We start from the raw sequence: 15,903 nt of genomic DNA, 5'->3' as shown, positions 1-15,903 counted from the left end.
GTAGGGTAGGGAGGAGAGTAAAAAGGGATTACCTATATTTGAAGGTGCCTGGAGGGATATGAGTTGTATTTAGTCATTGGGTACAATCAGGAAGGTCAGGAGAGCTCTGACCTTACATAGCTTTAATGGAAAACATCCAAACATAGGGGAAAAATTAAAAACTTGTAAACAAAATACCTGAATTCAAAGCTAAACTTGGTCATTTGTCACTTATACTCCTAGTTTTCTTATCTAAAAATGGAAATAATACTGACCATATGACTTGACTTACACTATTAATAAGATATGTTTCATGTGTTAGATTTTAGAAACCATAACCTGTTTATGCAAAAGACCACTGAAATTCCCCAGTGTGTTTTTTTGTTCTTACCTAGAATATGGGGGTAAAGCTGGGCACATGGTTGCTCAGCACACTTGCAGCTACGTATGGTCATGTGACTAAGTCCAGGTCATTGGTTGGTAACTTACAGGTCATGCTCTTATTCAGCAAGCTTGTGCCTACCCTCTCCTCTCCATCCCTACCCCTCAATCCCTGCCTTTCCTTCTGGCTAGAATATGACTAGGAAGGCACAGCCATCTCAGAGAAGAATAAACCTGCACATTTAAGAAAAATTGCAAAAGAAAACTAGACAGAAGGATCCTGAGTCCTTGATAACTATAAAGTTACCCTACCACTCCTGTTCACACTTTCCAGACTTTCTATAAGGGAATAATAACCTTCTATCTTGTTTATGCCACCATTATTTTGAATTTTTTTTCTGATTCAGTAATCAAACTGATATCCTAACTAAAATATATCACTCTGTAAATGTAAATTATCATTATTATTACTATTATAGGAGCTGCATATGAGCAGGGATACCTCAAGGCCCTATAACCTACATGATCCTGAAGCAGAATTTCAAGTTTTAGCCTCTAAGTTTAACAGTTTCCATAAACCAGAGGACCATTTTTATTTTAATTTTAGTTTAATCCAAAGAAAGATGTAATAATATTATTTTGAAGTGACTCCACATCCTAAGAATCTTCACATTAGATGGGGACTGCAAAATCCCTCCACCTTACCTTTCATCTTATGGTCTCCAGGATCTCCTTTTCCACAAGTGGTTGAGCTCTTTAACTCCCAGAAGCTTACCTTTTCTTTTCTCATTTGACTGCATATCTCTTCTCTCCTTCCTCTGTTCTCCAGTAGCAATTAGTCTTTCTACCTTTTCTCCACTTTCTCCTCCAAAAAATTTTTTTAATCTGTTAAATGAATAACCTCAGTCTAAAACCCTAGGAAATACCTTTTAAGTTTACTGTTACTGAGGTTCTCACCAAAAATGCAAAGTCTAGGGTAGCCATACCTAAGAGTCTACTGATATAACCCTAAAACCTGCATTTTTGCAAGCTCTCCTACCCTTCCCACACACACAAGCACAGAAGCAATTCTGATGCATGCTGAATTTGAGCACCACTGAGCTCTCAGGCCATCCATAAAGTATTTTCCATTTTCCACTATCTAAAAGTAGAACTTCTACTAAACAATCCTAGGGGAAAATATCTCAGTATTGTGAGAGGAAAGGGGGGTACTAGAGAGGAAGAGTATGGAGTAGGAAAGCAGGCATGATTATCAACAAATTTCAAGTGTTTGACCTCATTAAGTCATATCTATCTAATAATCCTTATATAAAAAATGTTCATCCTCATGTCTAACTTTAGTGACTCATGAGGAAAGTTAAACTTGCTCATTTACTGTAGCCCTTAGAGCTGACTAAGCACAGGAGATGACTCCTCGGGCCTGAAAGGAGTGCAGAGTTGCTTTCAGGCCAAGGGAAGCAATGGAGAGGATAGAGATACCTTCTGGACGTGCCCTCAGAGGCAGATGCCATTTCCTCTGGAAGTATAGCACATTTGCTGGCAAAGGAAATCTCCCTCCAGGGCAGGCAAAGGAGGACAATAGAGCCACGTCACCACCCACCATCTGTCATGAAAACAGACACCAGCTGAAAGGGAGGGAAGCTCAAAATCCTGCTCCCACCCCCACATCAACGTCAGGAACCTCACTGCCTGACCTCCTGAGATGGTAGCAGGGACAAGAGGTAGGGATTAGCCCAACGGGCCTATTGGGATCAACTTTGAGGTCACCCTGCCCAGGTTGCTGCAGTTCTCTTATCAGGGCCCCAGAATCATCAAATCTTCACTCTCATCTGTGAGATGAAAGAACGACACATGGCAGATAAGCAGAGATCATTGTACAAGAGCCCAGAAAAGCAATCCCATTTCTGCGTAGCCAGACAGTCCACCCTGTCTCTGGATGTCCAAGGCCTCAAAAGGGCACAGAGATATGGGAAAGGCAACCTTGGAAAACTGGTAACAGAAACAATTTAATTCTGTCAAGGCAACAATCAGAGTAGAGTGTAACATAAAAAGAAGTTCCAGAACAAAGGTGGCCTCCTAGAGAGAGTGCATTTAGAGCTGCTCCTGAGGGAAAAGGCTTAGGTTTCCAGTGAATATTTTATACATTATTGTGTAGTGAAAAGAGTCAGGAGTCCTAGGTTTTGCCACTACTACTCAGGTATATCCAAGGTCAAGTTCCTTCCTTGTTAAAAAAGTTAATCTTCTCTTATATAAAATTATAATGTTAGGGCCGGCCCGGTGGTGCACTGCTACAGTGTGCCGCTTGGGAGCACGGCGGCGCTCCCGCCGAGGGTTCGGATCCCACATACAGACCTCCGCTCACTGGCTGAGCGAGCTGCAGGCGCAACACCGAGGGTTGCGATCCGTTGCCGGTCACGAAAAAAGACAAAAAGGGAAAAAAAAATAAAATAAAATTATAAAGTTGGACAAGATCTCAGGGTATCTTCTCTGATTCATGAATGGCACAGGTAAATGCTCATGTAGAAACTCTCACTATGAAGAAAATACACTCAAAGGGTCAGAGGCAGAGCCAAAGAATTCCCTAGAAAAATTCCAGCCCCTCCCCCCAGGACAACAGTGCAACATCTTTAACTTACACAGCAGTCTGTGACTTAAGGGAGCTGTTGTCTAGAAGCCAGCAAGATTGACACTCAAAACTGAGCAGGTTCTACTGAGCAATGGGTTCCACTGAGTCCGAGACCTTGACCAAGACAACCTTAACATTCCCCTTAGCTTGCCTAAGCTTTAGATAAGCTTCTTCCCAACTCTAGGTCCCTAACTGCCCTTTCATTAGAGCATTTTCTTTAGAAAACTTGTAATTATAAATTCTTTTCTGCCCCTTTGAAATATAAAGCTTTTAAAAGTCTTCTTGCCACTTCACAACCTAGGAATGTCCTTCTCAGGGACCTGGGAGCCATCCCTTTGAAATGTAATTAATTGTCAAGGAAGATAATGTCCCTCTTTCCAGTCTCTGTGGGAAGGTAGGGGTCTAACTTCAGTGGGCACCTTGGTTGCTCCAAGCTGCAACACTACCGACTTTCTTAAAGATATGAAAAGTTTATTTTTCCTTTGAATAAACCAATTAACAAGCACAGATGGATTATGATTTCCTTTTAATGTCTTCCAGTATTTTTCTGCCAGCTCACCACAGAGCTCAAAACCCCTCCCACTCCTTGTTTCAGAGGAGTTGAGTTCAGACTAATTTCTGGCTTCTCTCCCCTATTGCAACAGCTTTGAATACAGTCTTCCTTCTATTTAACTTTGTCTAGTGCAATTTCTGTTTTGACAACCACCTCAGCCCTTTTGCTACAGCTAAATCCATTTTTCCCCTGTTTGGGATTTACAATTTGTCGTGCAAATCAAATTTATGATTGAAGCTTTTCATTTATTCAACAAATTTTATTAAGTATCTACTATGAGTTGAGCTAAGTCCTTCCTGGCTTGGCTACTTTTCAGTACCATATAGTACGCTTAAAGTGACGGTATAATCTATGACAGATTCTTTTAAAGTTAGGCCAAAAGTTTCCCCTCTTAGCCTACATGGACAGTGCCTAAAAGCTCACTTAATCATCTACTGAATTCAGAAATTACATATTGCTTCTTTTCTGCATTGCATTTGTGTTAGATACATAGAAATACAAATAAATGAAGATATTAAAAATAAAACATATCCCTGCTTTCCAGGTGCTCACAGTGCAGAAAAAAAAAAAACTATACATTGTATATTGATAAAATAAAAAATAATAATAAAAAAGAAAAGGAAACAAATATAGGCACAAAGCACTTTAACCCAATGAGAGATATTAAATGCTAAATGGATTACAATCTCTTCATTAGCATCTGGCATAATGTCACTCAAAATGTGGAGGATTCAGTGTGCGCAAAGAGCTGTTCCAAACTCTGACCCTGCTCACTAAGGATTAGGTGGGTACAGAGTATACACACAGAAGAATTAAAAGCACTAAACTCAGTCATGGATATACATCAAGTTGTTTGCTTCACACAGAATTCAGGGGCTAGACTAAATTTTGAAGATGAGCTGAAGAAGTTCTGTGCATAAAGTGGGCACAGTGCGTTTGCGGGGTGGGGGTGGGGGGGTACTTTGTCAATGATTTTGTAAATACGACCCTTCTACAGAACCTATGGAAGCTGGAGTCCCTGGGAAGCACAATGTTGACATCCATTCTGTCACCTCCTATTTGAGGCTGCAGTCGTGATGTTTGAGCTGACAGCCTAAAGGCAATATGAATATGCTTTTTTGGTTTTTTCTTGGAAGATACAACTTTCCTCTCCCATTATGTTCCCAGGTGACTGAAAGGAATTTAATTTTAGGAGAATGTGGGAGGATTATACTTTACATCTTCATTAGATTTCTGTGTGTACAAAAGTTGTGTTCATTTATTAAATTTACTTCAAGTAAACTGAAAAGGAAAAAAAATGGTTCCATATGCAAATGGTTTGGAGAACAAAATATTATAAGAAGAGAAAAAGAAATAAACAAAATAAAGAAAAGCAAAGAAATGAACCAAGGATCAAGAAGGTCTTAAAGAAGCACCATTGTATAATCTAGAAAAAAAAGAAAATCTGAACAGAAAGTTCTTCAAATTATCTCCAAAACTTACACTGATGTCCTAGGTTTCTGCCTCCTACATATAAAGGATAGAAAGAGCATGAGATTTTATAACATGATATCAAAAACCCAGAGGAAGTACCAGATTATTGGGAAAAATGGCTAATAATCTAGAAAGAACTATAGGGTCGGGTAAAGGGTAAAGGAAGCATAAAAGACATACAAGACTGATTATTTAGGGACCAGTAAGTAGGAATTTGAGTACAACCAGAAGGTAGACCTCAAATGATCTTGCATTTTGCAACAGAAGGAAGAAGCAAGATGTATATACACATATACACACTAGCTAAATTCCAAATTGAGTCTAACTCCCAGAGCGTATATACAGGACACAAGAGAACAGGTGGGGAGGCAGATAATCAATGGATATACAATTAACTGGTATCCAGGTGGCTCCACAGATCTGGTGGAGATCTTGCAGGGATCTGACAATAGCTCTGGAGCCACAGTAAATATAAGAGGAATGGAATCCCAGACAAGAAGCTGACCACTGAGCAACAGAGCAGAAAATCTATATTACTAGGAAACTGGGTGCAAAAGAGAAGTATTTGAAAACTGGAAAAAGGAAAGGAATTTTGTTAAAAGTATTAAATAAGGCTACCCAAAACAGAAAAAGCTCAGCAACCAGACAGTCTCATTGGAAAACACGTGCAGAGGGTCTATTATCCTTCTTGACTGCTGCTAGACCAGATCCCAGAGACTAGGGAGTAGGGAGCCTGGAAATGGGCATTATATACACAAAGGTGTTCAGGATAGAGAGGCAGAAAGTCAGATAGACCTTTATATGAATTAGAAGTCCGGGGATTTGATTCTAAATCCAGCCCTGACTCTGACTGTGTGATGTTTACCCCTTTCTTTGTGTCTCTAAACTGAATAAATTCCCTTCCAACTCTGATTCAGGATTACTGCAAAAGTTTGTAAGGGTTGCTATCAACAAACAGCCTAGACTGAGATGACTTTTGTGGTCTTGTTCAAATATCTCCTATCCTTAGACAGAAAGCCTTAAGAAAAACATGTAATTGCTAATCTAAACTAAGAAAAGATGAGAAACTCAGGGATGGGGTGAGAAAGTTTAACTAGCTGGTTGAACTAGATCAGAGAGGGCCACGGCAACTATTACAGAAGTTCCCAGTTTTATCAGTCCCACTTCAAAGGGCTGGTCTTCTTTGGAAGGTAATGAAAATATTCCCTAGAGACTACCTTCCAGAGCACACTGATTCTAATTTATACAAAAGAAGGAACTAGGAAACAAAAACACCTTGTCCTCTACGGAGACACAGCACAGTGGATCAGGCTCCTCTAACAGCCTTCAGAAATGTGAAGACTATTTCCTCTCAGCAGACAGTTCTCTGGATTCCCATAATCTTTATTCACCACTCTCCTTTTCAAACTTTTTCAAATAAACTTTTAGTTTTACAACAGTTTTAGATCTTCAGAAAAATTTTTAAAATAGTATAGTTCCCATATACCCTGTACCCAGTTTCCCCTTTTACTAACATCTTACATTAGTGTGGAATATTTGTTATATATAATGAACAAATATTATTAACTAAAATTCACACACTATTTGGATTTCCTTAGTTTTTGCCTATCTTCCTTTTTCTGTTCCAGGATCCCATCCAGGTTACCTCACTATATTTAGTCATCATGTCTGCTTGCTCCTCTGAGCTGTAATGGTTTCTCGGACTTTTCTTGCTTTTGATTGCCTTGACAGTTCTGCAGAGTACTGGTTTGGTATTTTGTAGAATGTCCCTTAGTAAGGATCTGTCTGACATTCTTCCCATGATTAGATTGGGGTTTTATTTATCTATTTTTTTGTAGGAAGATCACAGAAGCAAAGTGCCGTATTTATCACATCACATCACATCAAGGACATGTTGATGTGACTGCTTACCATGACTTAACACTACCAATGTTAACCCTGATCACCTGACTGATGTAGTGTTTGTCAGGTTTCACTACTGTAAAGTGACTCTTTTTCTCCTTTTCCATAATATACTCTCTCAAAAGAAGTCACTACACAATTTGCACTTAAGCAGTAGGGAATTATGCTCCACCTTCCTGACAGTAGCATATCTACATAACTTACTTGGAATTCTTCTGCACAGGATATTTGTCTAGTCTTCCCATTTATTTATTTATTTACTTAATCATTTATTTATATCAGTGCAAACTCATAGATTTTTATTTTACTCCACTTGGCATTTTTATCTTCTTTCTTAAAACCAAAAGCACAAATCTAAGCCCTTTAAAGTCTACAGCAGTGGGGCCGGCCGGTGGCGCACTGGATAGTGCACCGCTTGGGAAGCGCGGCGGCGCTCCCGCCCGAGGGTTCGGATCCCACATACAGACCGGTTCCCGCTCGCTGGCTGAGCGAGGCGCGGGAGCAACACCGAGGCTTGCAATCCCGTTGCCGGTCCCCGGTCCCCGGTCCGGTACGGGGGCAACACTGAGGGTTGCGATCCGTTGCCGGACACGGAAAAAAGACAAAAAAAAAAGTCTACAGCAGTGATTTTCAAACTGCTCTGCAGGGCTCCCTCAACAAAAGGTGGGAGTGACTGGGAGAAGGTAAAGGCTGGTGGGAGGAATGAAAAATTAGTTAAATGTGCTTATTTCTATTCCATTCTTCAAAAGAGAATATTCACTCTTCTTCCTCCTAAACTTTAACAAAAAATTCTATAGCACAAGTTTAAATATCACTAATTAGGATCTATTTTGGTGGATGCTATCCAAAGCAGTTCCCTCCTTTTTAGAGGGTAAAAGACAAAATTCAATCCAGTTCATATCAATGGACTCTTACAGTTTGTGCTCCAAATTAATTTTAATTCCACCTTACATTTCTCTAAAAATTTACACAATTGTTGTTGGACTAGTTTTCTTAAGCATAGAAGAGAAATTCATTTCCCCTCTCTCCTGTTTTCCAGATATGGTCACTGAGGCATTGGAAAATGATGTGCATACAACCAGCGTCAACAATTGTTAATGGAATAAAAAATTGGAAAGCTGTATCAGGGAAATTACAGATACGCAGTTCTAACCTATATTAAGAAAGCCTTATTCTTTAAAAGCAAAAAATATTCTTTAAAAAAAAAGGGAAGAGTGCAATTATTCTTTAAAGAGAGAGAAAAAGAAAAGGAGGGTTTGCTTTTGAAAATTGTTCATTTTAAAATTTTCCAATACAGAAGTCATTCAAATGATAAATTAACTGCTACTTGCTAAAAAATATGACTTGGTTTACAAAACCATGTTTATCTATTTGACACTGGGTCAGGAATGGTAAATACCTGGGAGGAAGGCCATACCTAGGGACAGAAGGGAAGACGCAGCAGAGCAGGGGAAGCAATTCGTGGCTGGATATAGGAATATATTTCCTCCCGCCCAGAATCACTAGTTTCCAGCAATTATCTTTACTATAACTATTCTCTTGCTCCAGGGAATCAACAAGTTGTCTATTTGTCACCTCTGGGTACAATTCAAATCTGAGAGTGGAAACTAAACATTTGGTACTGTGAGCCCCAAGTGAGGCAGAAGCCTTCCCTGGAGGACAAATTATTGAGAAATTACCCAATTAGTTGCTTGGCTGCCTCCTTGAGCCAACATGAATATGCAGAAAGGTCTAAAATCCCACAATCCTCTCTTCTGGGGCCTGGAAAAGAATCACCATGCTCAATTTTCTGTCTTCCTCATTTCCAGTAGAAAAGAGCAAAGCGTTCACTGCACTTCATTTCCTCACATCCCCCACACCCCAATCAAGTGTTCAGGACCTGTGGTATGAGAAGTGCAGGCAAAGTCTCCAGCCAACACCACAAGTTTAGGGTTGAATTCTGGCTGGAGAGCTTATTCAGACACATTAGTGCCTTGAGGAGGCTTGGAGTAAGTAACTTATAAACCAGACCAATTTCAGGGATTAAATCCATTTGAATGAGTATCACTTTTGCCAAATAAGAGAGGCCATGGACTTCAGAGTCAGGCTGTGAAGGGTAGAAGAAGGTAAAACAAAAGACAGTGTGAAAACTTTCCATTCGATAGAAATGTTCTTTCCCTAAGTATAAGGATCACTTACTACTTGGCATTGGTATTGGTGTCATTGGAGAGGAGGAGAAGGAATGGTTGTGAAGGGTTTAAATGAGAAATGAAGGAATAAAAAAGTGAACTTTTCATCCATCACTCTTCCTTCTTAGATCTCTACCTAATGCATTCCCATATAAATAGGAATTTCCTTTTCTTTTCTCAGAATTCATTAAGAAGGTAAAGAGTTTTTCCTCTTGCAATTAGAAAGTTCTTTCTAATATCTAAACCTCTCCATTTTCCCATTCATTCTGTGTCCCTAGCGTCTGCGTTTTCTTTAGACTTAACAATTCTATGAATAAAATTGAATTAAGTATTAAGTGAACTTTAATAGAAAGATTATGTAATGTAAAACCACTAAAATCGAGCCTTGGCTCTCCTACCTGTTGGCTGTGTGATTCTGGGCAAATAATAACTCAGCGTCTCAGTTTCCTAATCTGTAAAATGGGGATAAGAGCTCTGCAATGAGTTATTGTGAGGACCAAACTAAATGAAATAATACGTGTACATTTCCTGAACTGTAACCGGCACATTGTTGATGTACAGTATTTTGCTCCTATGTGTCAAGCACTGACTTAGGTTTGTCAGGTACTACTCCACACACCATCAGCTGCAATAAGGGAACAGTCAGCTCCGTGCTACAATAGAGGTCAACTCCCAGAACTGAAGGGGCCATAGAAGGTAAAGGAGATTCTGGAGCTGACAGAGGCTACCTTGTAAAGTAGATCTTGGAGTGACTGGATCAACATTTGAAGGGATCAATTGATGTCGTAGTGACAGTTCTGCAGAGGGAGGTAACAACAGAGGTTCTGAGTGGGAAGCTGGGTTCAGGGATGTTCTCAGGGACTCATGGGCTGATAGCACATAGGTCTGACTGAGAAGAGATATGATTAGGAATGAAAATTGCCCAGAGAGAAAATCGGACTGTTTACTATGAGTAAGCCTGTACTTAGCCACGCTGATCATATAGGCCCTAATGGCTCCTGAGAAAGGAAGCTGGAGCCTGTGAGAAGGGGCAGAGGACCTATGGAAAAAGAGAAGGGGGTGGTAATATCAAGCCTGGCTGTTGAATATGCCAGCTCCTGCTGGGGATGCCCTGGGGACGCCAGGCCTGCCCTGCTGGGGCCCAGCTGTCAGCCGGTCCTCCTGACATCTAACAATGGGCAGTTGAGAGGTCATGAGGGAAGAGGGCAGGAAGGACAATGAGATTCCGATGCTATAGAAAGAGGAACAATTGGGTCAGAGAGAGAGAGAAGCCAAGTGTTTTGGAACTGTGTGGGATTTGGGGGGAGGCAAATGTGAGGATAAAAATAGAATGACTGGATTTTATGGAGGTGTCAGGGAATGAGGAGGAGAGAGTCTATCCTTGACTATTCTGTTCATAACAGAAAAGGTCAGGTTGGCCAGGGAACAGGATCTTTTGTTCCTAACCTTGGGTTTGGTCTGTCAGTAACACCGATCTGCTCTGCCGCACGAGTCTGATCTTGTCTAGCTCAGTTATTTATTCTTCTGTTCATTCAATGAATATTTATTTAACTTTTGCCATACATCAAACTCTGTGCAAGGTACTAGAGACAGCAATCTATAATTTATCTTCCTACTATTGATGAGCTCAGAGCTTTCAAGGGAGACATATTTAGAAACACAGTACTGCAGCAAAATGAATTGAATACTCTGGTAGAGGTGTGAGTAAAATGTTTTCTGGGATGAGAAAGGAGCTATGAGATCACAGGGTACGGGAACCTCACCAAGCCTGGGCATATGTGTGTGTTGGGAGCAGGATCAAAGAGGGTTCCCAGACCAAGTGATGTTTGAGCTGCATCGTGAATTCTAAGTAGGAGTTTGACAGGCAAAAAAGCAAAGGAAGGCAGGAGAGCTAGTAGGTCATTCTGGGGAGAGAGAACAAGTTAGTAGGAAAATACTTGTCCAATAAGGCCCTGAAGATTCTAGAGACTCAGGCTGATGAAAGAGTGGGTTTTTCAGGGGATCTCAAGGCTCAAAAAAACCATTAAAAAAATCTCTAGATCAATAATTACATGGAGGTGTTTGCAGGAAATAGCACCTCCCTGGTCTCTGATGGGTCTTGATGGGACTCTGATGGGACTTCTTCAGCGATATATTTCAAAGGAAAGAAAAAAAATGTTCCTTTTTCTCCATTCACATCTGCTGAAAAGGAAATAGACATCCAGTGCAGCAAAAGTGACTGGGAACTAGCCTTTTGAGAAAACCAGTTAAGGACTTAAGTACATTGCATAAGGTGGGTCCCCCCAGATTTAGACTTAAGGAGGGGGGCAATATGTGGAAGAAGTGCATCTTGGTGCAGATAAAACTGGTGGTGAGGAAAGAAAAGTAGTGCTACTTGAATGCAAAGGGCTGGATGAGACAGCTTTTTTAAGAACATCCCTTTCCCTCTGATGCCTAAATCTGGTTATTTTCTTAGAAATTTCCCTTTTGAGTCTAGCAATGGATATTGCTTTCTTCTAAAATGAAGAGTCTAGGTTCTTGACAATGACTGCCTAGAGTCTTCCATTATGATGGATTTTAAGGAATGTCCAGGCTCAGTAGTAAAGAGGGACTTCCTTACTTAATGATGTCCATATGGGCTGGCAAAGAGGAATTGGTGAAAATCATTTCACATATTTCCCATCCCTGAGTACAATCCCACAATTTTCAGATGGAAAAAAAAATAACTGAGATCAGTAAGGTGAAGTGATTTGTCTCTTTAGAGAAAGAGTGTTAAGCTGTGTTATCCATTGTGTAGTTCGTAGCCATATGAGGCTATTTCTATTTAAATTAATAATAATTAAATAAAATTAAAAATTCAGTTCCTCAGTCCTACTAGCCAAATTCCAAGCAGTTAATGTTATGGAACATCTCCATCACTGCAGAAAGTTCTACTGGATAGCTCTGGTTGAGAGTGACGGATAAAAATTCAGGATCAGGAGCCAGACTTCCAGGATTAAGTCTCAGCTCTGACGCTTGCTGGTTATGTGACCTGGTAGCGCTGCTTTACCACTCTGTGCCTCACATTTCCATCTGTAAAATGTGGACTCTTCAGCACAGATTTTTATAAGGTTGTAGTAAGAATTACATTATTTCACATATGTAAGAGATTAAGAACATTTCCTGGCATCTGATTAGTACTCAATTAGTGTTAGCTATTATAATAATTATCTGTCCATGTTTATGCAGCAATCTAAGGGCATAAATTGCTAGAAAGGTCCTGACCCCCAATCTAGCTCTTTCTATGGATCTATCAGCCTGCTTTCAGCACCAAGCATCATTTCACATTCAGAACACCCTCTTGTTGCCACCCCACATGCCTCCCTCTTTGCCTAGTTTTCTTATTTCTGTGCAATGGAATCTCCCATCCCGGGAACCCAGGACATTACCCCATGCTTGCCTCTCCCTCCCTTTTGCTTTGCCTGATGCCCGCTTTCCCTGGGAATCCAGGCTTCTAAGAACAGCTGCAGCTGCTAGCCCTGCCTGCAGCTGCTGCTCAAAAACAGGGCAACATGGTTCAGCGGTGCTCCCTCTCAGGACTGATTTTTTTTATTTATCCTTGAAATTCTTGTTGGACTGTGCCAACTGTGGGCACAGTATCAGCTGTCCCCTCTCTGTCCCTGATGCTTCTGCTTTGGGACTCTTTGTACTCACACTCCAGCTGAGTCACACACTCCAGATTGCAACCCAGTAATTCCTTCTGATGGTTTTAGTCATTGTCCAATACTGCTTATACCCCCATGGGTCACCTTTTCTCATTGCTCTGCCTCTGCATTAGTCTCTCTTTCCACCAGCCCAACATGGTGGAGATCTCACCTACATACAAGGGAATAGTGATGATGGTGAGGAGGAGGAGGAGGCTGAAGGTGGTGATGACTACCAATTGTTGAATACCAATAATGTGCCAGACCTTATACTACAAGTATTATGTCAATTACACTTAGTGTCACAAAAGTCCTGCAAAATATTATTGTCATAATTTGCAGATAAAGACTTCGAAGTTCTAGGAGTTTATAAAACTTGCCCAAAGTCGATGATAGCATGTGGCAGACCTAGCATTCACACAGAGTTTGCTGTATTCACAAGCCCAAAACAAATCATGAGACTTCAGTTACTCATCCACATCATCAGAAAATAATATTTTGTTTGCTGCATCTTATCATTAAAAAAGATATATCCAGTGACCAAATGGAAACTTTCATATTGCAACATGTCTTCTAGTGAATGGGAAAACTGGGGAATCTTTTAGTATTTGTTTTTCTCCAAAATGAGTCATTGTGGCGATTTTTTGTTGCTCTGAAGACAGATAGCCAGGGACAATCCTCAAGGAGGCTTGGTGGAGAGCATGGTGGTGCCCAGGGTTTGTGCAGCAGGAATCAAGACGTGTTGCTCCCGNTGGTGGAGAGCATGGTGGTGCCCAGGGTTTGTGCAGCAGGAATCAAGACGTGTTGCTCCCGCCTGAGACACACGGAGGCAGCAGCTGCTCATTTCCTGATGTAGACCTCACCTTCGTCCACTGCCATGGAAGCACCTGACCTTCTGGAACAATATCTAATCATGCTTGAGGTGGCTCAGTTGAAGAAGTTGCACCCACACTGCTTTTATCATGCCTTCATTCTGTTCTTTCAGGCTTCTTCTGTGGCTTCCTGCTCCCTCCCTTCCTCTCTCTAAGTCTCATTCAGCCTCAATGTTGGCTTGATTTTGTTTCTAAAACTCTGCTTCGTCAACAATTTTTACTTGTCTCTGTATTTTATTCCATATAATTTCAACTGGCCACTCTGGCTATGTCTAAACAGAAAAATTTTAAGTCAGGTTTTTATTATATTCAATTGTTTAGTGGATATTGGGTAGACAAAACTCATGAAATATTTAGTCTTTTTTACTCACATACATATTGGTGCAAAAATCACTCTGGCAAAAATATAAGCCTAGGTATGAATCCTCATCACTCCCTTCTTATGTGTTGAGTAGACAAAATCTGAACCTTCTTGTGATTTCTGTAAAATAAAATAAATAAATAAATAATTGGTTAAAAAAACACCACTTTTCTCCTAAAGTTATATGAGTTTGTTGGAATGTAAAGTTAACATCACAATGCCCAGCACATGTTTAAGATCTCTCCCCACTCCACTCCCACCCCACCCCCAAAAGATTTTTGCTTTATTTCTTCCTTACTGACTGTACTGGGAGCTGTCAACATCACAAGTGGATAAAGCAGCCTTTCTTCTCAAGAAGCTTATAAACTAGTAGAGGAGACATAGGTGGAAATAGCAACTCCACTCTTAGGATCAATTATCATGATTCCCTGAACTGTAAAAAAAAGAAGGCAATAATTATTACAGGGATACTTGGTAAAGGCTTTCTCATCAAGGAGGAATTTCAGGTAGGCCTTGAAGGATCAATACAGTTTCAGTCAGTGAAGATGGAAGAGAGAGCACTCCAGGGAAAGGTGTTGCAGGGATTACAGGTTGCAGGGATTCACTTCTTGTTGATTAGAGGAACAATGATGCGGAGGGGCAACGTGCAGTTTTATGTAGGGTGGCGAGGAAGGGTGGGGGAAGCAGGATGGCTGTCTTCTGATGAAAGCGAGAAAAGATTTAGTGCTATATATGTGCCTGGAAATGTAGACCAAGACCAGTTGTGATGGAGGGGCTTAAGTATTAGGTTTGGAAGTTTTATAATGAAGAGCCAATGCAGGTTTTTGACCAAAGAAATGACGTGGTCATGGCTTTACTTTAAGATGGTAAGTCAGGATGGATTTGTAGAAGAAAGGACACACTGAGTGCAAAAAGACTGGACGTTTGAAAGAACACTATTGCATGAGTCCAGACAGATATATATGGAAGGTCCACACCAGGGCAGTGGCAGTGAGGGTGAGAATGCACGAGTAAGGGGTAAGAAACAAGAAAGGGAAATGTATGGTAAATTCATGCATGTGCTGTTTTAATCTCTGTATCCCTGACTCTATATCACCCTCTCTGTATGAGCCTTTCTGGAGCTCTGACTCTCCCAATATTGTTTCCTTCAGTACCTGTCTGTGACTTTCTCTTCTTTGTGGAAACCCAGACTCTGGGTCCTTGCCCTTTCTCAGGTTGTCTGCCAGTAGCTAACAGAAGGTCTAGATCCTTTCATCCAAAGCTTCTGTTCAGGTGAGAAAACAGCTTGCCTTGGAACTGCTTGGAGAGAAAGAGATCTCAGGACCTCCTTTTAAGCCTGGCCCACTGCTTTCAGGCCTGTCTCCTTTGCTCCTCCAATTCTAAACAGTTCTGAATCCCCCCGGTCCTCCATCTGTCTGCATGTGTCCTAGATCTCCCTGGGCAGGGATTAAGTAATTGTGCCATTCCCATCAGTATGCCCAGGGGTCTGGCAGGAGGGAAGCTGCCGGCTGGCAGCAGTGGGCTGATCAGGAGCCAGGGGATAGTCTGCTCCAGGAGTCCCTGAGCAGCTTGCGGCTGTGCCTGGCCCTCAGTGGGCCAGCCACGTGCCTGCCTGCCCTGAATCTGCCTCAGCTCAGAGGCCAGCTCTCAAAGGAGGAAAGAGCACAGACTTAGATCAGGGAAGGACGTTTACCATTATCAGCCTGCCCCTTCAGGTCCCTCCCAATGGGAAAAACTAGTCCCCTGCCTCAGCTCAGAGGCCAGCTCTCAAAGGAGGAAAGAGCACAGACTTAGATCAGGGAAGGACATTTACCATTATCAGCCTGCCCCTTCAGGTCCCTCCCAATGGGAAAAACTAGTCCCCCTACCACTCCCTTCCTGCTTTTCTGCCTCCACCTCCTCTCTCAGTGCCTAACCTTCTGGCTC

This window comes from Galeopterus variegatus, unplaced genomic scaffold, assembly GCF_000696425.1.
Source record: "Galeopterus variegatus unplaced genomic scaffold, G_variegatus-3.0.2 Scaffold3928, whole genome shotgun sequence".
Lineage (NCBI taxonomy): Eukaryota > Metazoa > Chordata > Mammalia > Dermoptera > Cynocephalidae > Galeopterus > Galeopterus variegatus.
This window is presented reverse-complemented; position numbering follows the sequence as displayed.